This window comes from Rattus norvegicus, chromosome 2 (genome assembly GCF_021556685.1).
Source record: "Rattus norvegicus strain SHRSP/BbbUtx chromosome 2, alternate assembly SHRSP_T2T, whole genome shotgun sequence".
In the NCBI taxonomy this organism is placed as follows: domain Eukaryota; kingdom Metazoa; phylum Chordata; class Mammalia; order Rodentia; family Muridae; genus Rattus; species Rattus norvegicus.
This window is the reverse complement of record NC_141535.1, coordinates 104,028,763-104,051,779: the sequence shown is the minus strand read 5'-3', so window position 1 is coordinate 104,051,779 and position 23,017 is coordinate 104,028,763. Positions and strand designations below refer to the sequence as shown.

Genomic DNA, 23,017 nt, shown 5'->3' with positions numbered 1-23,017 from the left:
TCAGGAAGCTGTTTGACAGGTTCAGTTCAGTTCCAGGTGCAGGCAGAAACCAGTAGGTTTCTGCTGCTGACTGCTCCTATATTCCGGTATCCAGAGGCCACTACATAGGTTCCTCTTTTGCCAGGAATGTGAGCAGAAGTGGGCAGAAGTGGTGGTCTTCCCTGAGGTCTCAGGATTGTCCACACTTTCTTGGAGTTCCTAAAGGATCTATTTTTAAGAATCAGTATTTTAAGAAATACTCAAGTTAATAATAAAAAAAAGAATCAGTATTTTTCTCTATATTGTTGCCATTTGATTTAAATTAAGACATAACATTTGCCATTCAATCTTTTCCCCAAAGCAATATGCATTTATCTGTGCACCAGCTACTTTGTATGCAATAAAGAAATGAGGAAAAGAAAATGAAATGTCAGAGAAGAGTATAGCACTCAGCATGTGGTTGAATTAATATCTCTCTCTCTCTCTCTCTCTCTCTCTCTCTCTCTCTCTCTCTCTCTCTCTCTCTCTCTTAGCATGCCCATTCTCTCTTTCTCCCCCCAACCCATAGTGACTTCCCTGACCTTGGTCCTTGGGGCCACTGAACTTGCCTAAGAGCAGCTTACCCTAAACCTGCATTTAATATAATATAATCTGGCTTGAACTGGCTCATTTCACTCATTTCACCAGCAGAGAAATAATTTATTAATACTCTCCAAGGTAGATTTTGTAAGGCTCTGAAAATTGCTCAGATAGTATGCAAAGAAAAGAGTATTTATTCTGTAAGGACAACATAAACCCCATTTGTCTCCATTCAAAACCTGTTTTGGAAAAGCAGTGTAAGGCACCAGCTCCAGGAACAGACCCTAAATCCCAAAAACTGGGTCATAAGACACCAGTTCCATGGACAGACCATAAAATCCAGAACAAGATCATAAAACCTCCTCCCAATGAACAGTCTAGGGATAACCACAAAAATGGGGAAACATCTCATCTCAGAATGGAACATGTGCTCTGGCAGCCCAATCTCATCCTATGGTTAAACGTTCATGACATAGGAATGCAGACCACTGACCGCCTGTGACCCCTAGCATCCACCAATGAAATTTTCGATTACCTAATCCTTCTAGAGAGCTCCCCCAATTCCCAGTTCCCTATAAGAAGGTCTGTGTGCCTTTGTCTGGGGTTACTTTTTTACAGAATGGTTCATTCCCACCCCCAACCCCATCCCCATCCTCACATGCTGGATGTTTCTGCAGAATAAGCAATGCTCTCTGCTTGTGCCTACTATCCGAGTCTGGAGTCTTCTTTCAGTGATTTTCCAGCCCTCACAATTCTGCAGAAGCATCTAGCAAGCAGGGATGAACAATTCTTCAGAATGCTCCACTCAGGCTGAAATCCTAAACTATATAAAAAAGGAAGAGAGCTGAGAGAACAACCTGTCCTTCATTGCTCACTTAATCCTGGCTCCAAACACAATGTGGTCAACTACTTCAAGCTTCTGCTGCTTTGACTTTGCATCCTGAGACACTGCACTGTCTGTGAGTCAAAATAAACCCTTTCTTACTTAGTCTGTTTCATCAGGTAATTTTGTCACCTCTACAGAGTAATAACAGAGTAGTTTAAAAAGAATTCTAAAGAAATAGAAAATCAAGAGTTTTTCAAATTAATGAATTTGAGACAGGACAGGGAAAATTATGAGTCTTATTGAAAAAACTCATTAGGTGAGAAGCCAAAATTCCAGTGTTATAAACATTTGCCATATAGTGACATACAGTTAATATTTTATTATATATAGACATTTTATTGAGAGAAACAATGAAGCAGGCTCAAAGCCTGAGTGTGTTTGACCTAGGATAGGGTCTCATTCTTTCCCTATGCAGTGCCTGCCAATCTCAAACAAGACTGGTAACTGTGCATACATGAAAGTTCCTGCCTCCTTGTATCTCCGTATTCTTTACCTTACCAACTATAGTCCTGTGAGTACCCAATGATCTCATTTCAAATCTCTAGCTGCCCTTTGTAATTGGAATATAGTAACATGAAAACCCAGTAAAACATTATATAGAAGTCATATCCACACTTGTAGATGTCTTTTAACATTCTTTTTTTCCATTTTTATTAAATTGGGTATTTCTTATTTACATTTCAAATGTTATTCCCTTTCCCAGTTTCTATGCAAAGACCCCTCTAACCCTTCCCCATCCCATTTTATATGGGTGTTTCCCTCCCAATGCTCCCCCAATTACCGCCCTCCCCGAAAGAATTCCGTTCACTAGGGATCCAGCCTTGGCAAGACCAAGGGCTTCCCCTTCCACTGGTGCCCTTACTAGGCTATTTATTGCTATCTATACAGTTGGAATCCAGGGTCAGTCCATGTATAGTCTTTGGGTAGTGGCTCAGTCCCTGGAAGCTCTGGTTGGTTGGGATTGTTGTTCATATGGGGTCTCAAGCCCCTTCAAGCTCTTTCAGTCCTTTCTCTGAATCCTTCAATGGGAGTCCCATTCTCAGTTCTGTGGTTTGCTGCTGGCATTTGCCTATGTATTTGCCATATTCTGGCTGTGTCTCTCAGGAGAGATCTATATCCGGTTCCTGTCAGCCTGCACTTCTTTGCTTCATCCATCTTGTCTAGTTTGGTGGCTGTATATGTATGGGCCACATGTGGGGCAGGCTCTGAATGGGTGTTCCTTCTGTGTCTGTTTTAATCTTTGCCTCTCTATTCCCTGCCAAGGGTATTCTTGTTCCCCTTTTAAAGAAGGAGTGAAGCATTCGCATTTTGGTCACCCTTCTTGAGTTTCATGTGTTCTGTGCATCTAGGATAATTCAATCATTTGGGCTAATATCCACTTATCAATGAGTGCATACCATGTGTGTTTTTCTGTGATTGGGTTACCTCACTCAGGATGATATTTTCCAGTTCCATCCATTTGCCTATGAATTTCATAAAGTCATTGTTTTTGATAGTGGAGTAGTAGTACTCCATTGTGTACATGTACCACATTTTCTGTATCCATTCCTCTCTTGAAGGGCATCTGGGTTCTTTCCAGCTTCAGGCTATTATAAATAAGGCTGCTATGAACATAGTGGAGCATGTGTCTTTGTTATATGTTGGGGCATCTTTTGGGTATATGCCCAAGAGAGGTATAGCTGGGTCCTCAGGTAGTGCAATGTCCAATTTTCTGAGGAACCTCCAGACTGATTTCCAGAATAGTTGTACCAGTCTGCAATCCCACCAACAATGGAGGACTGTTCCTCTTTCTCCATATCCTCGCCAGCATCTGCTGTTGCTGGAGTTTTTGATCTTAGCCATTCTGACTGGTGTGAGGTGGAAACTCAGGGTTGTTTTGATTTGCATTTCCCTTATAACTAATGATGTTGAACATTTCTTTAGGTGCTTCTCAGCCATTCAGAATTCCTCAGCTGTGAATTCTTTGTTTAGCTCTGAACCTCATTTTTAATAGGGTTATTTGTCTCCCTGCAAGCTAACTTCGTGAGTTGTATATTTTGGATATAAGCCCTCTATCAGTTGTAGGATTGGTAAAGATCTTTTCCCAATCTGTTGGTTGCCGTTTTGTCCTAATGACAGTGTCCTTTGCCTTACAGAAGCTTTGTACTTTTATGAGATCACATTTGTCTTTTAACATTCTTAATCCTCATGTTTTTGTAAAAACATTTCTATTAAATCCCAACTCTGCTTCATTAACTAATTAGTCCTAAAATTTTTTCTATGCTGAGTCCATAAAAATAGATTGACCTTGTAAGTGAAGTTCACTGAAACTACTAAACCAGACTGTTCAATAGGGAAAAAGACAGTTTATTGAGGAGACAAACTGCTAAGCTCTGGCCCAGGTTGGAGAACATCACCCAGCCTTGGGGAACAAGTAAGTCTTATAGTGTTTCTGAACACTTAAGGGCCATCCCTTCCACTGGGGAGATTTCTTTTTAACTATCTTAGATAGAACAAGGTCCCCGGGTTGTACCCATCAGAAGTGGGTGTGTACCTGCTATTTGGCTATTTGGTTTCTCTTGCCTATAGGAGATGACCCTTTAGGAAGGAATGAGGAAACTGCAGATAGCTCTGATAAAACAATGTTTCTCAGTTATGGAGTTTCTGTTTCCTCATGGTCACCTGCCCTGTCTAAGTTCAGGAAGCCACTCTAGGGTATTAGTAAATATTCCACCATCTCATGGACATTCTTTGTGACCTAACAGCCCTAAGTTGAGACCCCTAAAAGTCCAGGTTCCTCTAGAAACTCCTTAGGCTGCTGAGGGTGACAGTGGGGACCTAGTCTCTTATTCATGTCCCATAAAATTCTAACAGTGAAATTAAATTCCAAATGAGGAAATGGAATTCATTAAATGTTAAATATTTAATAAGTCACATGTAACAACTTCAATTAGAATTTCATGAAAAGCCATCTGAATTAATTTTATAAAAATAATAACAAACTCAGCAACCTAAGTAGGACACTATCTGGAAAACAAAAGTATCAATAAGAATGTAAACTGGGAAAAAACATTTACTCTTATACTATCTAGCCAATAAAGAAACAAGAACAATTTTAATTACTTCAGTTTGCCAAGACAGATTTTGTGTTGTTTCGATGGTCACAAATTATTATGAGAAAAGGTCAACTGAGAAATAAACACTTAGAAAAGTCACACCTGAATCCTCCCCCCTTTTTTCTTTGTTTGTTTATTTGTTTCTTTTTTATTTCTTTGTTTGTTTTGAAAATCACACATTCAAGCTTGAATATGGGCTCCCTGACAGCTTGTTTACAAGTACATAAAAACTCGGTGTCTGAGTCAAGTCTTAGCCTCCTTTTCAGATATGTGACCATTAGTATTCTGAGGTTATTGTTGATGCTGGTGGTGATGGTGATGGTTTGTTCTTTTGTAAGGCTTAGTTTCCTCAAATTTAATACAAGTAAATTCATAAACTTTGAAAACCAAGTTAATTACCACATGCTGGTATACTAAACCTGACACAGAGTGAATTCTGAAAAAATAATAAGTTGGTGGTCTGTTGCTGATCCAGCCAACTGACTGGATAATGTCTCTAACTATAAGGCTTGACATGGTGGTTCACACCTTAATCCCAACAAGAGTCAGAGGCAGACCCATCTGGGTATGCTCTAGGCCAGCCTGGTTTATATATTGTATTCCAGGCCAATCAAAGCTACACGGTGAGACCTTGCTTCAAAATAAATAATTAATTATTAATAAAAATGAGTAAATATAAAAATAAAAAATATAAAGAAGAAAATAGAATTGAACTTTAAACGATATGGAATGCTTATTTTGAATCCTAGTTTTGTTCTTCCAATATTTGGTATAGTATGTGCCAAGATTCCTTCGCTCACTAGGCTGGTAAACACATGATTTGAGCACCAAGGCTAAGCAGGCTTATAAAATGTTTAGACTATGATGTGCCATAAAGAAAGAAATCACATCCATCTGGTTAACTGACCCCAACATTTCTATTACAGAGAATAAATTAAACTTATGTGATTTCTTTGTTTTGAAACCCACAGAACATTTGTTTAGCTAAGAGGATCCAAAGATAAGTATTATAAATAAAGTCATATAAATAGTGATCTTCCAAACAAAGAAAGTTGTTAAAAAGTTTCTCCATCCCGTTCAAAAATATCTATAAAGAGTTGTGTTATAATAATCTCTTACTATCATCTCTCTTCTTGTTTTGTTTTCTAATTTATTGCTCATCAATCATAGAATTGGACTAAAAACAAAATGAGTTTCATTTAGCTCCTTTTCAGTCTGGACCTTTGCTAATCCTTCTAAGTGCACTTCAGTGATGTTTAGTTCTTAACCAGGGTCTTACTGCACTATCTGTCTGTTACTCCACACAGAAGCATTTAGTTGGGCAAGCCAAGTCCTCCACCTAGCCAGCATTAGCTAAGAGAAAACAGGAGGTTCTTTAGATCCTGATTCCATACTGGTCTAGAAAAGTGGCAGAACATGTGCATGTCTGGGGTGGAGCTCTGCTCTCTGTGCTCAAGGAGCTCCCCGGTGAGGCGCCATTACAGCCATCTAGATAAAAAGTGACTAGTAATAGCTCTCAGTGAGGATAGCAGACCTGTCTTGGGCATTTTTTAAAATGCGGCAGTTTGTTTTGTATTTTGAAATGGGATCTCGCCATGTAACAGGCTAACCTGAAGCTCTTTATATACTTGAAGAACTCGCAAAAAACTTTGTCTCCCAAGAGCTGAGATTAAAGGCATGTGACAGGTTTAATAAGCTAGTTGTGTGTGCATGTGTGTAAATGAGTATCTTTCAAGAGCCAAGTGTGGTGGCGTATGCATTTGATCCCAGCACTTGGGAGGCAGAGGCAGTCAGATCTCCCAAGTTCAAGGACAGCCTGATCTACAGAGAATTACAGGACAACCAGAGTTATACAGGGAAATCAAGTCTCAAAAATAACAATAAAAACAAACATTGTTTCAAGATTGTAGTGTTCATCAGTGCAACTATTCAAGTGTACAAAGTAACAGGATTATTCCTAGCTTTTTTTGATAAAGGCCCAGCTGCCTCTGGTTGACAGACATTGACATCATGAAGGAGACACTACTTTTTATATGTGTGCTATAAAAAGTTTTGTAATACTTTTTTTGAAATTATGATTTTTTTCATTTATTGAATAATGTCATATTTGATATATTTTACAGTCTATGCACTTTAAGTTAAGCTGCCTGAAGTGTGGTTTGAGACATGTTTATACTGTAAGCAATGGAAGATACTAGGTTTTGTCACCTGCTGCTGAATTTAGAAACAAAGACCAATGTTCCTTGAAGAAGTAATTATAATTAGAAGTAGGCTATTGATGTGATAATTGATATTTTTAAGGTAAACTTGTTTGCTTTTGTGTGTAATACCTGAAATCTTTTTTAAGAAATGTATTTTCATGATTTAAAAAAAAAGAAAAAGAAAAGAAAAGTGGCAGAAATAGATTCTTTTCTAAGGTCCATAACCTCGCTAGTCCTGGGAAGCTAGCACGTTTTCTAATACCATCGTGATTTTCCTCCTGTTAGGTGTCTCTTAAGTCCACCTAGCAGCACGTGAGTGCCACTAATTAACCCTTTATATATGTTTTGTGACGCTGTGATTGCTGTGGTTCATCAGTGCTGCAGATAGTTTAGTTGCTTCCTTCCCCACAATCACTGTATTTTCTAGAACCATAGACGCTAGACTTCAGAAAAGAGTGTTTTAAGTCATATCTAGCATAAATAATCTAAGTACTATATTCTAAGAATGTGCTGTCTTTCTCAAGAGAAGACCACTCTCAGCACCTGAGAGGTAATCAAGGGCTCCACCGATAGTCTATAGTGTTCTGGGAGTCACTTGTACTACCCTAGCCAGACTTCTCCTCACACAAATTCATTCTTGGACCAGGTACTAACAGTAAAATATCAATCAATCAATCAATCAATCAATCAATAAATTTATGGATATAAGATATATTTTTATAAAGGTTAAAGGAAAAAAGAATTTTTTTAAATGCAAAACATTTTTTATGGGTTTTGATATAGGATTGTTCCAAAGTGAGAAATAGAGATTAAATCAAACCATATGTTAAAATATGTCACTGTGGTAGTTTCAATAAAAAATGAGAAATGTCCGCATAGTCTTGAGTATTTGAGTACATTACCCAATTGGTTATACTGGTTGAGGAGGTTTAGGATATAGTCTTGTGGGCGGAACGATGTCACTGGAGGTGGGTTTTGAAAGTTAAATTACTCGTGTCATTTCCAGTTTGCCTTCACTGCTTTGTACTTGATATGTGAACTCTCAAGTTTCTGCTCCAACTGCTATGCCTGTCTGATGCCTCTTCTCTGCCACTATAGACTCTAACCTTTTGGAACCATAATTCAAACCAAAATATTTCTTTTATAATTTTCCTTGGTCATAGTGTATTCCCACAACAACAAAAAGGTGACTAACATACTCTCAAAAAACTTGCTTGAAGAAAAAAAGTTTTACATTTCATCAGGACAATAAACAGTCAGGCTACTAATGAGCAAACAGAGTCTAAAGAACATGAAGTTTAATTTAAAACTGTTGGATAACAGTTATGTTTTTACTAATAAGTCATAAATATACTTCAAAATCGTTCTTAGGGCTTTACAGCTATAGAAATGGCCCAGTGGTTAAGTAGATACGTGTTGCTCTTCCAGGGAACCTAAATCTAGATTTTAAAATCCATCCTGGGGGTTGGGGATTTAGCTCAGTGGTAGAGCACTTGCCTAGGAAGCACAAGGCCCTGGGTTCAGTCCCCAGCTCCGAAAAAAAGAACCAAAAAAAAAAAAATCCATCTTGGAGGAGAGTCTATGCTTTCTTTTGGCCTCCATAAATACCCACACTTACATAATCAATATACATACATACACACAGTAGATACACACATATCACAAATACATACACACATGCACACACACACACACACACATACATACACACACACAAATAAAAAGTCTTGAGAAAAACAAATCTGTGATATACATACATAGAATTAAAGTATTTATTAAAATGAAAGATTTGTATACTAATGAAATGGATGTGCATATTTTTACATGACAATTTGATAATGAGGGTCATTAAACATCTTCCACATTTTTCCAAGTTGATCTGTATTTTGATTTATAATGATCAGTACTGAAAACCCTGCTTCATATACAGTATAAAATTTTAGAACAATGTTTAGGACCATATCAGAAATTTGGAAGGATTATGCCTTAATCACAATCCAAAATTCATTCAATTTTTCTCATTTTTAAAATCATTTTCCACAAATTAACCTATAATTTGAGTTTTAGTACTAATGTAACTCACCTTCTGAGTTACTCAATAGCTGTATTCAGAGGCCAAAGTCACTGAGGATATAATGGCTAGCAAGATTGTCAGTTTGGTTCTTGCCCCCAAGTCATGAGGAACCAGAAAGCAGGATATCTCTAAAATGGTCCTATAGCTCTAGTACATTCCTGTCCTCTTGATCAGAAAGGACACATAGAGACTCTAGAGGTTGAACTCTAACAAGTATACATTCCAAAAGGGGGGCGGGGTTCAACACTGGGAATAATGGCTTCAGTGTTTCCAATGGAAGCTGAAAGGTCAGAAAGATCTTGACCCATCACAGCAGATGGTTCAACAAGTAGAAGAAAAGTAAGGGAACCATGGAGCTCTACCTAGTTCTTAAAATCAGTCCCTTCAGAGCCTCAAGCCGACCTCAAAAGTAAAAAAAGAAAATGATTTATTTGGGCCAAATGTATAGCAGGAAGGAAAGTATATCTAAAGAATAAATGACTGGTAATAATTCAAAGAAAACACAAACAAGACTTTTAAAAGGAACAGACCAATTTAAGGCCTTTATAGGTCTTAGCTGGAGTATGAGTTGCTGACAAGCTAGGTTACAATCTGGGAACAGTTTAAAGGTAAGTTCCAACTTGCTTTCGTTTGAGTCATTGTTCTTGTTTTTTAGTTTTTGAGTTTTGTTGTTGTTGTCTTGTTGGCTTTTTTTAACTATTAGACATTGGTTATAACTTCATGCTCTTTTCCCTTTAGTTTATTCTACTACTACACTCCTTTAAAAATTTTTTGTTTAATTTTTCCATATTTTCAATATATAATTATCAATATATTTTTAACAGTGAGAGTGATCCCACCTCCAAGAACAAGATATCCAAGAAGGGCTTTCCTGGTTACCATCCTTTCTGGAGTTATTGGTTGGCATCATCATGAATTTGTATTTTTAATTGATAAAATTTGTGTCTTTTAGGATATTTGACAATGTCAAATTCAACTCCTTACAATACAGGAATTCTAGTCAGATCTTAAGTTAGGAAATGCAATACATAAAATAAGAAGAAAGTTTTGTGGTATGTACAAAGCTAAGCAGTGTGCTCATCATCAACATGAAAATAGTTATAAAATTTAGTTCATTAGCATGGAAAGATGGCTCAGCCAGTCAAGAAAGATGTTCATCACACAAGTTCATCTTCAAAACCCACTAAAAGGGGGGAAAGACAACCAATTCTACAGAGTTGTCTTCTGTTGTCTCCATGTTTGTTATGCCTACATATACACTGGATATAATAATATTAATGATAATAATAATGATAAATACTTTTTGAAAAATTGATTGACCAAGGACCTGTGACAGAAGAAACAAGCCATTTGACAGAAAACACTTACATCCTTATCCATCTGAACTACATGAAACAAATAGAGCATTCACAAGAGAAGTTCCTGATATACAAATAGGAGAAGCATGTGTCATGTTAATGAAAAAGTCTCATGGCCTATGTGTTCTTTTAAGCATGTTATTTTTCTGAGCACACTAATCTACCCCAATTCTTAGCAGGGCTTTTCTTTCTTCATAAGCTATCTTTTTTGTTAGTAATAATTTCTATTTCTATTTCCTTGTTGTATGACACTGGAACAATTCTTTGTTGTGGGATGCAAGAATCTAGAAGCTTTAATGATGATTGCTGAACTCAAATTCATTCCTGTAACACTACCAATGGGCATAAGACACCAACAACAAGCCTATTTATAGATTAGTAATGATGCCCAAAGCATTTCCAATGGGTATGGAGATCCAACCCCTATAATCTAAAAGTCCATACCCAGAGATAGCCTAGGAAAGCTAGCCTAGCCATCAAGAACTATTTATGTGGATAGTCTCCCATAAAATGTGGGATGATTCTACTCACATACCTGATCATTTGTGTCACAGGACTTGCATTGTCAGATTGATTTTTCCCAGCACCAACCAAATGCAGAAATTGCTAAAATGACAAAGCCCCTAAAGAGCTGGGATCTCACCTTCGAAGTGATATGGAAGAAGAGAACTTGTGTCTCGGCTTTCTAGTCTATTACAATCACCTGTCTGATAGAACAGTTAGTAAAAACCAGAGAAAATTTCACTGGTCACAAAGTCAGGTTCTCAGGGGAAATGGCTAGCCCTGGAATTATATAACAAATTGGTACCCTTCAACAAGAGTCAGAGTTCAACCTAATTCTCACAGATGTTTTTCTCCTACTCATATGAATTCAAAAATTATGGCCAAAGAAACATCTTCGTTTTCCTCTTCCAACTTGGCATTATAAGTGTGGTGGTTTGAATATGCTTGACCCAGGGAATAACACTATTAAATGTGGTCTTGTTGGAGTGGGTGTGGCCTTGTTGGGGTGGGTGTGGCCTTGTTGGAGGAATGAATCACTATGGGCATGGGCTTTAAGACCCTTGACCCTAGCTGCCTGGAAGTCAGTATTCTCCTATCAGCCTTCAGATGAAGATGTAGAATTCTCACCATCTTCTGCACCATGTCTGCCTGGATGCTGCCCTGCGCTGGCCTTGATGATAATGAACTGAGCCTCTAAACCTGTAAGCTAGCTCCAATTAAATGTCCTTTTAAGACTTTCCTTTTTACATGGTATCTGTTCATAGCAGTAAAACCCTAAGACAACAGGCAATGATCTAGTAGGTCTGATATGTCAGTATTCCAAGGATCCCATCTGGAGAAGTATAATGTCTTAGAGAAGCCCACCCACAAACTTCTTGACTTTAGAAGAAAGAATAATGCCTGTACTTCTTGTGATATACTGGAGCAAGCATTATAAAAGATAGGTTAGCAAAGGCAAGAAATATTTGCTAATTTGTATGTTTCATATGTTCAAAGGACATGTCCAGGAATGACAACCAGAGTATAACTTACCTGACTTTGTTTGTTTGTTGGTTGGTTGGTTGGTTGGTTGGTTGGTTAGTTGGTTGGTTGGTTGGTTGGTTTTGGGATTTTTGAGAGGGAAGGGATGTTTGGTTGGTTTGTTGGTTTGGTTTTTTTTGTTGTTGTTTTTGTTTTTGTTTGCTTTTTTGTTTGTTTTTGTGATACTGTAAATGGAAACCAGAGCCTTGTGCTTCCTGAGTAAATGCTCTGTCACTGAGTTTCATGCCCAGCCCCAACTTACAATTTACACTCATAAATTATCTTCACCAAACAACAGTACATTTTAAAAGAAGTAACAAGCTATAGGAGTCAAAGGTTTTAGGAACAAGAACTGAAATGACATAGCAAAATAAACAATAAAATTCTTTCAATGCAGGGTCAGTAAGAGTTTAAACCAGTGCTCAGTGATGAATCTTCATTCTTTTTGGTAGAATGAGCAAATATAAACTACAAGATATAAGAAAATTTAAATATAACCTTTAAATATAAATTTGTTTCTGTTTTCAGACAGAGAGAAGCCTTAGACAGTCTTCTGTATTTGCTTCCTTAAATTGCTCTCAGTTCAATACTAAAGTCACTAATGTCACATATTCTGGTCCCAATACAATGATCCTCCATAACCTTTTTCCTTTATATTTTACCTTGATCTCCACATTCAAATTACCTAAAACACCCTTTCTCTGTAAGAAAAAGTGAGACTTAAAGACACTCATTTTTAAAATGCTTATGGAATAAACATACATTCTCAAGAACTCTAGGGGCTAGAGACTATGCGTCAGGCTGGTAGAATGCTTGCCTAGCAGACATAAAGTCCAGGGTTTGATTCCCAGCACCACATGAACTAGACATAGTGGCACAGGCCTATAATTCTCACACCTGTGAAGAAGGAAGAGAATCCAAAATTAAGGGTCTGTCTAAGCTATATAGAAATCTCAGGGACAACCCTGCCTCAAAAAATGAAGAGACAGATAGACAGAGAGACAAAGAGACAGAGAGAAAAGAAAAAGACATCTCTTTTGGATGAAAGAAAGGGAAGGATGGAGGGTAAAATTTCTGTAACTCAGAAATTAGCAAAATTATGCTGATTCAAGAATTTTATTTTCCTTAAAAATATTTACATTAAAATAAAATTAAAAAAAGAAAAGTATTTATCACCAGCACAGATTTCTTTCTTTTCTTTTCTCTAAACTAATATTATTAGGCAGACAACTGAACAAAATGTGCTAAGGTCACTGGACAAATACAAAAACTAGCAAAACAAGCAAAAACATTTAACTGGATCCTAGAGAAAGAAGAGCTAATAGACCACTCATCTTTACTACACTCTGGGGGAGAAAGTCTCATAGGCAAAACAGGAAGGAAACTGATAGAAGTAAACAGTTGGTAATTTTCTTGCCCCCACTTGTCATCCCTTGAAGAAGGGGAAATTGAGCCCTGGGGAACTGAGGAATAATAAAGCACTGGCCACATTAACTGCGCTTCCAGTTCCAAGCCCAACTGTGCTGCTCAGGCAACTCCCTTATCCTGAAACATTGTCAACACTTGCCGATGTTCACAGGAACTAAGTACCAAGGGGCTCGAGACCCCATATGTACAACAATGCCAAGCAACCAGAGCTTCCAGGGACTAAGCCACTACCTAAAGACTATATATACATGGACTGATCCTGGACTCTGACCTCATAGGTAGCAATGAATATCCTAGTAAGAGCACCAGTGGAAGGGGAAGCCCTGGGTCCTGCTAAGACTGAACCCCCAGTGAACTAGACTGTGGGGGGGAGGGCGGCAATGGGGGGAGGGTTGGGAGGGGAACACCCATAAGGAAAGGGAGGGGGGAGGGTGATATTTGCCCAGAAACCGGGAAAGGGAATAACACTCGAAATGTATATAAGAAATACTCAAGTTAATAAAAAAAAAAGAAATACTCAAGTTAATAAAAAAAAAGCAAAAAACCAAAAAAACAACAAAAAAAGAAAGGTGAATAAAAGCTCTTTTGAGAACAGGAGTTGGCTAGGAAAAGGAATATCCGCTTCCAACATGCTGGCCTGTGAGGATGAACCCCTTTAGTAATCTTGGTATAGCTTTCTCTATGACCTATATCACTGCCAAAGAAAATGTTCCATAAAAATATTCAAATGTTATATGGCACTTAGCCATCCCATAATGTTCATCTATCAAAAACACAATATTATATATTGTATATCTATATATGTATATATATGCACATATATAAATTATTATTTATCATTACAAAATGTTACAGATGTAAATAGGGATGATGATAAAAAGATGGGATGAGAGGGAAGAATGGGAAGGGGATGAATTAACTAAAATCAAGGGTGTATAAAATATCCATAGGAGGGGATATGGAAACAAAGTTTAGAGCAGCAACTCAAGGAATGGCCATTCAGAGCCTGACCCACATGTGGCCCATATATATATACACACACACACACACACACACACACACACACACACACACACACATACAGCCAACAAAGCTTGATAAGATTGATGAAGCTAAAAAAAATGCATGTTGAAAGGGACCGGATATAGATCTCTCCTGAGAGACACAACCAGAACATGTCCAATACAGAGGTCAATGCTAGCAGTAAATCACTGAACTGAGAATAGGATCCCCTTGGGGGGAATTAGAGCAAGTATTGAAAGAGATGAAGGAGCTGGCAACCCCATAAAAAAACAACAGTGCCAACCAACCAGAGCTTTCAAGGACTAAACCACTACGCAAAAACTATACATGGACTGACTCAGGCTCCAACTGCATATATAGCAGAGAATAGCCTTGTTGGGGCACCAGTGGAAGGGGAAGCGCTGGGTCCTTCCAAGGTTGGACCCCCAGTGCAGAGGAATATGGGGGGGGTGCATAAGGGGGAAGTATAGGTAGAATACCCATATGGGGGAGGGGGAGGGGATGGGATGGGAGCTTATGGACAGGAAACCGGGAAGGGGAATAAACTTTGAAATGTAAGTAAAGTCACAGCTGAGGAATGCGGAATGGCTGAGAAGCACCTAAAGAAATGTTCAACATCTTTAGTCATAAGGGAAATGCAAATCAAAACAACCCTGAGATTTCACCTCACACCAGTGAGAATGGCTAAGATCAAAAACTCAGGTGACAGCAAATGCTGGCGAGGATGCAGAGAAAGAGGAACACTCCTCCATTGTTGGTGGGATTGCAGACTGGTACAACCATTCTGGAAATCAGTCTGGAGGTTCCTCAGAAAATTGGACATTGAACTGCCTGAGGATCCAGCTATACCTCTCTTGGGCATATACCCACAAGATGCCCCAACATATAAAAAAGACACGTGCTCCACTATGTTCATAGCAGCCTTACTTATAATAGCCAGAAGCTGGAAAGAACCCAGATGCCCTTCAACAGAGGAATTGATACAGAAAATGTGGTACATCTACACAATGGAATATTACTCAGCTATCAAAAACAATGACTTTATGAAATTTGTAGGCAAATGGTTGGAACTGGAAAATATCATCCTGAGTGAGGTAACCTAATCACAGAAAAACACACATGGTATGCACTCATTGATAAGTGGATATTAGCCCAAATGCTTGAATTACCCTAGATGCATAGAACACACGAAACTCAAGACGGATGATCAAAATGTGAATGCTTCACTCCTTCTTTAAAAGGGGACAAGAATACCCTTGGCAGGGAATAGGGAGGCAAAGATTAAGACAGAGACAGAAGGAAAACCCATTCAGAGCCTGCCCCACATGTGGCCCATACATATACAGCCACCCAATTAGACAAGATGGATGAAGCAAAGAAGTGAAGGCAGACAGGGGCCGGATGTAGATCTCTCCTGAGAGACACAGCCAGAATACAGCAAACACAGAGGCGAATGCCAGCAGCAAACCACTGAACTGAGAACAGGACCCCCGTTGAAGGAATCAGAGAAAGAACTGGAAGAGCTTGAAGGGGCTCGAGACCCCATATGTACAACAATGTTAAGCAACCAGAGCTTCCAGGGACTAAGCCACTACCTAAAGACTATACATAGACTGACCCTGGGCTCCAACTGCATAGGTAGCAATGAATATCCTAGTAAGATCACCAGTGTAAGGGGAAGCCCTGGGTCCTGCTAAGACTGAACGTGATTGTTGGGGGGAGGGCGGCAATGGGGGGAGGATGGGGAGGGGAACACCCATAAAGAAGTGGAGGGGGAGGGATTAGAGGGATGTTGGCCCGGAAACCGGGAAAGGGAATAACATTCGAAATGTAAATAAGAAATACTCAACTTAATAAAAAAAAAAGAAATGTAAGTAAAGAAATTTATCTAATAAAAAAATTTTTTAAAATGACCTTTTGGAAATCTACTGGCTTATAAGCTAATTTTAAAAGTATTTAATTTGAAAAAGAGGACTTTGAATAAAGGTAATGTGCATGAATAGACAATGCTGTTCCCAGAATATATGGATAATCAAAGAAAATATTTCTACTAAGCGTTATACTTTCCCGTGAGTCAAGGAAGCATTATGCACCCTGACAACTATGCAGGCTATTGTCATTGATTTTGATTGTCCACCTTAACAAGACAGTAATATCCTACTTTTGAAGATAGCACATAATTTGATTTCAGAAAGGAATCAGCTTTGACTCATAAGGAAACGTTCAATGACTAGTTTTCATAGTGTCCTCAGGTGCTGCAAGCTGTTGAGGAAGAAGATTTATCAACAGTGTTAACCAGTGCTACACCCTGAAGGCTAAAATGTACATACAGATGCAATAGCCGCCTGACTGTTATAGCAGTAAGAACTCTTTTTCCGATTGGATTTGAGGCCTGCTCTGTAGGAGGGGAATTGCTACCTCTTGGTATCACTCCCTGGACCAAGCATATTTAAACCACCACAGTTCCCTTACTAGTCAAGGAAGCATGGAAACCTGACAGGACAATTGATCTTAAACAATAATCTTGTGTACCCTGTATAACGTGCAAACATCATTGGCAACTACAACTGTATTGATCCTGACAATTGCCACTATAGTCAGTTTCTGATAAAGATATAGAAAAAGTCTGATTGCTATCATTAAAATTGTCACAGCTTCTATTGTGCTGTGGCCCCTCCAACAATTTAACTTCTTGTGGCCATATCACGCGACCTGAAACCTGTAAGTAAGCATAGACACTTACAAGCTTCTCTGATGATGGCTGAACAAGACACTGATCTACGAGGATAACAAAATATCATTAGGAGACATTTTATCACCACTTCTTTTCTTTCTTTAGACTAATATTATTCGGTTTTACTGTAGGTCCCTGGGCTGTTGATCACCAAAGCACTATTATGCATGGGTTCCATCTCTTAAATAGGCCTTAAGTAAAACCAGTTACTGGCTGGTTATTCCCACAAGCTTTGTGTTACCATTGTCCTAACCTATCTTACTGACAGGACACCATGTTAAATCAAAGGATTTGTGGCTGATTTGGTGTTTACATTTCTCTTTTAGTACATTCTCATATAAAAGATGCTAGAGTATAGCTCTATGTAGAGCTTGACTTCTCTGTGTCCAGTGAGCTGTGGAGGTGTTATCTTCAGCAATAGGATCCTGCTGTCAGTTTTTTGAGAGGACAGCCTGGAAATTGTTGTTGGCAATTCCAATGGAACATTTTTTGTCCAGCAGCTCAATTAGATGTAATCCAGTTGCCATACTGGAAGCTTCATTTGGTGAAGAGATGGCCTTCTGGTAGCCTGCCCTTTGCACTATTTGATAATTTCACTTAGATCTCCTTCATATATGTATATAGTTTAGGAAGTTTCTACTATGTTAGGCTTCCACACTACACCTCAAATAGCCCTTAATTTTAGCTGTCTCTCCCAGGATTCCCTTCCTCAACATTCTCTCCAACCCCTCTTCATCTTAATATTCCCATTCAGTGCCCACTTTGACCCATAATTGTCAGTTCTATTATACTTTATTAGGGACATTTTTCTGACCCATTTCTGTTCCCTCATTCTATATCTAACATCTATGAGTCTACAAATTGAAGCTTTGTTATCATTGACTTAACAGTCAATATCAAAAAATACTAAATACATACATATTTGTCTTCCTGGGTCTAGGATACCTCACTCAGGATGATTTCTTCTTAGAATACCTTCCTATACAACAGATGCTAGAATGTAGGGGTGAAGGCTCTATGAAGAGCTCAACTTTTCCATGTACCAGCAAGTTGTGTCATGTCAATTTTGAATTGTTGAGTAATATTCCATGGGTAAACATTTTCTTTATGTCTTCTTTCATTGAGTGACATCTATGTTATTTTCAATTTCTGTCTATTATTAATAGAGCACCGATGAACATGGTTGAATGAATGTCTCAATGGTAAAATTAAAGGTCCCTTTGGTATATTTCCGAGAGTAATATAGCTGGACCTTGACAAGATTGATTCTAATCTTTCCAAGAAACCACCATACTGAATCTCAGACATTCTGACGGGCGCAAGATAAAATCTCAAAACAGTTTTGATGTGCATTTCCCTGATGGCTAAGGATACTGTACATTCTTTAAGTGCTTCTCAGTTATTTGAGTTTCATTTATTGAAGATTCTGTTTAGATCTATACCCATCACTTAAGAGCATTATTTGTTATCTTGATATCTAGTTTCTCGAGTTCGTTATATATTTTGGACATTAGTGTTGTATCAGACATGGAGTTGGTGAAAAATCTATCCCATTCTGTAAACTGGCACATTGCCAAATGATAGTTTCCTTTGCGATGCAGAAGCTTCTCGGTTTTATAAGGTCACACTTATTAATTGTTGATCTGCATGCCTATGCTAATAGTTTTCTGTTCAAAGACTATTCTGGACCAATGAGTTCAAAGCCATTCTTTACTTTCTCGTCTATTAAATCCAGTGTTTCTGATTTTATGTGGAGTGATAAATACGAGTCTGTTAGATATTAAAATAACTACACAAGCTTTTTCCTTAGGTTCATTTGCTTGGAATATGCTTTTCTAACTCTTTACCCTGAGGTGATAGCTATCCCTCATGTTAAGGTGTGTTTCTTGGATGCAGCAGAAAATCTGGATCCTATTCTCACATCCATCTTTAATTGAGGAACTGAAACCATTAATAATTGAAAAATATCAATGATTGTTGATTCTATTACTTTTCTTGTTGTTGATGGTGGTGGTGGTGTGTGTGTGGGTCTGCATATATATTTCTTTTGAGGTGGTTAAGAAAACACCTCTTTCTGGCAAGGGGTTTATTTATTCTGTTTTATCTTGGTTGTAGTGAACCTATGGGTTGAAGTTTCCCTTCTAGCACCTTGTGTAGGCCTGGATTTATAGAGATATTGCTTATGTTTGGTTCTATCATAGAATGTCTTATTTTCTCCATCCAGGTTGATTGTAAGTTTTGGTCGATATAATAGTCTGGACTGTCCTCTGTGGTCTCTTTGAGTCTCCAATACTTCTGTCCAGGCTGTTCTTGCTGTTAGAGTTTCCATTGAGAAGGTATAATCCTAACAGGTCTGTCTTTATATGTTACTTGGTCTTCTTCCCTTGTAGATTATAATATTCATTCTTTGTTATGTACATTTACTGTTTTGATTCTTGTGTGATGAGGGGACTTCGTTTTCTGGTCCAGTCAATTTAATATTCTATATGCATCTTGCACTTTGATATGTATTTTTTCTTTAGATCACAAAATGTTCTTCTACGACACCACTAAAAATATTTTCTGTGCCTTTGACATGTATTTCTTCTCCTTCCTTTATTCCCATTATTTTCAGGTTTCTTTTCCAAAGGTTTCCAGATTCCCTGAATATTTTGCTCCAAGAGTTTTTAGACTTAACACTTTCTTTGACCAATGTATTCATTTTTATGGTGTCCTCAATACCTAAGGCTCTCTTTTTCATCTCTGTATTCTGTTGATGAAGGTTTCTGTTTGAGTTTGTAAATTTTACATTTCCAGATATACCTCAGTTTGGATCTTCTTTATTGATTTATTTCCACTTTTAGGTCTTAAATGGCATTATTCATGTCCTTACACTGTTTGTGTTTTCACATATTTTAAGGGGTTTATTCATGTCCTCTTTAACCTCTCTCATATCCATAAGGGCTATTTAAAGGTCCTTTTCTTGTGCCTCATCTATACTGGAATACTCAGGGCCTGCTTTGGTATGGTTGCTGGGCTCTATTGGAAATACAGTGTCCTGGCTGTTATTGATTGTGTTTTCATTGCAGAGTTTAGGAATCTAGGATGGATAAGATTGTTATTCTAGGTACTAATATGTATTGTTGTCTTTGTTGGGTTAGTGTTCTGTTTCTTGGTTTCTGTTTCCTTTCTGGTTCTTAGGAGAGTGTGATAGCTATATTGTATCCTCATAGGAAATTTTTCTGGGATTCTGATAGATATGGCTCCTGAGGGTTCCAGAAAAAAATCTGTTTCTTATTAATGGATCTGACAATTAGGAATGAGGATGGGCTGAGGGCATGGTGAGAGTTTATAGAAGAAAGAATTGCCTAGGTAGTATCTTGGAAATGAGAGTGGAGAATGGGTAGAGGCTATAGCAAAAGGTCTTCTATAGAGCTGGGGATGAGATTGGATGGTTGGAACTGGAGAAATGGAGGAAGAGGTGAAGATCTTCAGTTATCCTACATGTTTTCCTGGTCAGAGTAGCCTGTGAGTTCCAAGAGAGTGGCTGCTGGAGTTGCAGATAAACCATGGGGAGGGGGAAAGATATTTGGAAGGGGAAATCTGTGTAATCTACTGAAGATCAGTGTAGAGGGGGGAGGGAGTCTACAACAGGTGTTCTGCTACAGAGCTGGGGCTAGGAAGGAGAGCTCATATGATTTGGAGGAGCAGAAGGAGAGGTGAAGATCGGCAGTTAGCCTAACTTCTCTGGACAGAGTGGTCTTTGTGTTCCCAGAAAGTGCCTGCTGGAGTTGTGGGTTGGGATAAAGCCAATAGTGGAGGGACAGAGGTTAAAAGGGGACCATCTGTGTGGTCCACTGAAGATTATGGAAAGGAATAGGGGAAGTCCCAGATGGTGTTCTGCTACAGAACTGGAAATGAAACTGGTGCATTGGACTTAAAGGAATGAAAAAGAAAGGTCAAGATTTGCAGTTAGACTACTATCTGAGTTCCTGGATAGAGTGGCATGTGATTTCTCAGAAAGTGCCTTTTGGAGTCAGTGGCTTCCTTCGGTACAGTTATGAATAGGCGAAGGGAGGTTATGGGTGTGCACTAAAGGTGAAGAGCTGGTGTGCCTGCAGCAGGTGTTCTCGTGTGGTATTCCGTGAATAGTGGTGAATGCAGATTCTTGGCTGCAAGTGACAGTAAGAGCGGGTGGCAGGTGAGTGCACTCAAAGCTGAGCAATATATTTATAACATCCCCTTTAAGGCTTGGAGGAAGAAGGAGAGAGAACGTAAGAGCCTGGCAATAGGAAGAAGAGATAGTAAATGCCCCCTTTTTAGAAAGATACAATTGTGACCTTAAAGCAGCTGTGGTTGCCTACTGGCTCTACACAAGAATGCACCATCAATGGTAAGAAATGGATGGAGGAGTGCTCAAGAGCCCCTGTCACTGATGATAGATTCAGGGAGATATTTTACTAATAGATTCAAGACAAGTGGGTTGTGTGCCTGCTGATAACCCCACAAGGTTCCAAAGAGCTAATTTTAATTTAAGGGTCACACAGATGGCCCTGGTTAAAATAAATCTCCAGAAACCAAAACCCAAAATGAAGAATCTGAACAAAGATCTGGAAAGGATGAATGAGGATTGATAGGAGAGGTGGTAGATAAAAGAGAAGAGGGGTAAAGAGTAACCAAACATACAGTGCACATGTGTAAAAGTTGTTGAATAAAATTTTAATTAAAAAAAAAAAACAGAAACCAATAGGGTCAAGCTTTAAGGTAGGCATGAACCCAGTTCAGATATTCCCAAATTGTGTCCAAAGCACTGCTTTTGAAGAAACTGATCCATAACCAGATGCATGCAGATGGAAGATTGGGTTTTTAACTTCTTACTTTAGACCGACTCAGCCAGCCCCAGCCCCAGCTGGGAGATGTGTTCTGGAAATGTTGCATGCCAGACCACTCTTAGTGATTTACAGCACATACTAAAAGTCCTGAGAAGTCACTTGAAAAGGAGCTTGTTTGTTTTAGTTTCAAGAAAACATATTTGACCTCAGAAACTCTTTGTACTTAATATTATGGGACAAGTTTATGGAAAGATGTTTTTCCAAATATGTAAAGATCGTAGAGGATGAGTTATAGCATCAGAGAGCAATTTACAAATACTCCAAAATCTCACACAATTACACAAAACATGGACAGATACAAAGGTGCTTCCTGCTTTCATAATCACCCAAACTATACATACAAAAGGCTATACTCCCTGACATTGGATTACTCTGTTCATTTGAGTCATTTCTGAACTCTTCACTCCATTCTGTTTGTCTATAAGTCTAGTTTTATTTTTTTCTCCCTCGATTAACTGACCTAGAACTAAGCAAAATGGTTTCTCTAACTTTCTCTCCCATTTTCTTCCCAGAACTATTATAGGTACTTTGAATGTCTATATATTTTTTAAATAATCTTATCCATTGCTTACCAAAAATTATTTAGGAATTTGATTTGTTTAGGAGAGCTAATGGTGTCAGAGTATTGAATCCTCTAGTCCATGAACATAGTGTCTTTTCTTACTCTTTCACATCTTTTAAAAAAATGTGTTTCTGACCTAGAGAGCTGACTCTGCCTCTTGCTGGCGGAAGCATTGGGTAGCCCAGCTAGAGTAGTGCTGGAAAGCCCACCCTGGTGATGTGATGCAGGAGAGCCAGAAGGCTGAGCAGCAATGCTAGCTACTACCCAGGACCACCCCAAAATCTACAACATTTGTGAACTGTTGGAGAACATAAAAGGACCAGCCCTCCTGATCCAAACCTACAGGATCTCCATGGCACAGAGCAACAGCAGGATAATAGGAAGGAGTCCCAGTAAGGATCCAATATTAATGGTGTGACAGAAGCCTCAAACCAGACCAGTGGCTCATTACATTATCACTTGCAAGTGAAGATGTGTGGACAAAAGGATATACTGTGGGACACATTGTGACTTACTACAGGCGACACAATGAGATGTTTCCTATGCTTTGGTTTTGTGTGTGTGTGTGTGTGTGTGTGTGTGTGTGTGTGTGTGTGTGTGTGTGCGCGCGCGCGTGTGTGTTTAATTTTATTTTGAGGGGCAGGTTGCAGGAGCAAAGGACAGCTATGATGGAGAAATTGAGTGGGACTGGGGTGCATGATAT

At 38.6% G+C, this 23,017-nt stretch overlaps 1 protein-coding gene across 2 annotated transcripts in view; it reads left to right on the top strand.

Moving 5' to 3' along the window:
- The first annotated feature begins 1,291 nt into the window (after positions 1 to 1,291).
- Cpb1 (carboxypeptidase B1) overlaps positions 1,292 to 23,017 on the top strand; it is a 57,801-nt gene continuing 36,075 nt past the window's right edge. The window contains exon 1 of one of the 2 annotated variants that reach the window (XM_087615958.1): positions 1,292 to 1,517. The gene's annotated coding sequence lies outside the window, so the exon portion shown is untranslated. Of the gene's footprint in view, positions 1,518 to 20,920; positions 21,062 to 23,017 lie in introns of those variants that run through there. The other variant, XM_087615961.1, reaches the window with a different exon arrangement.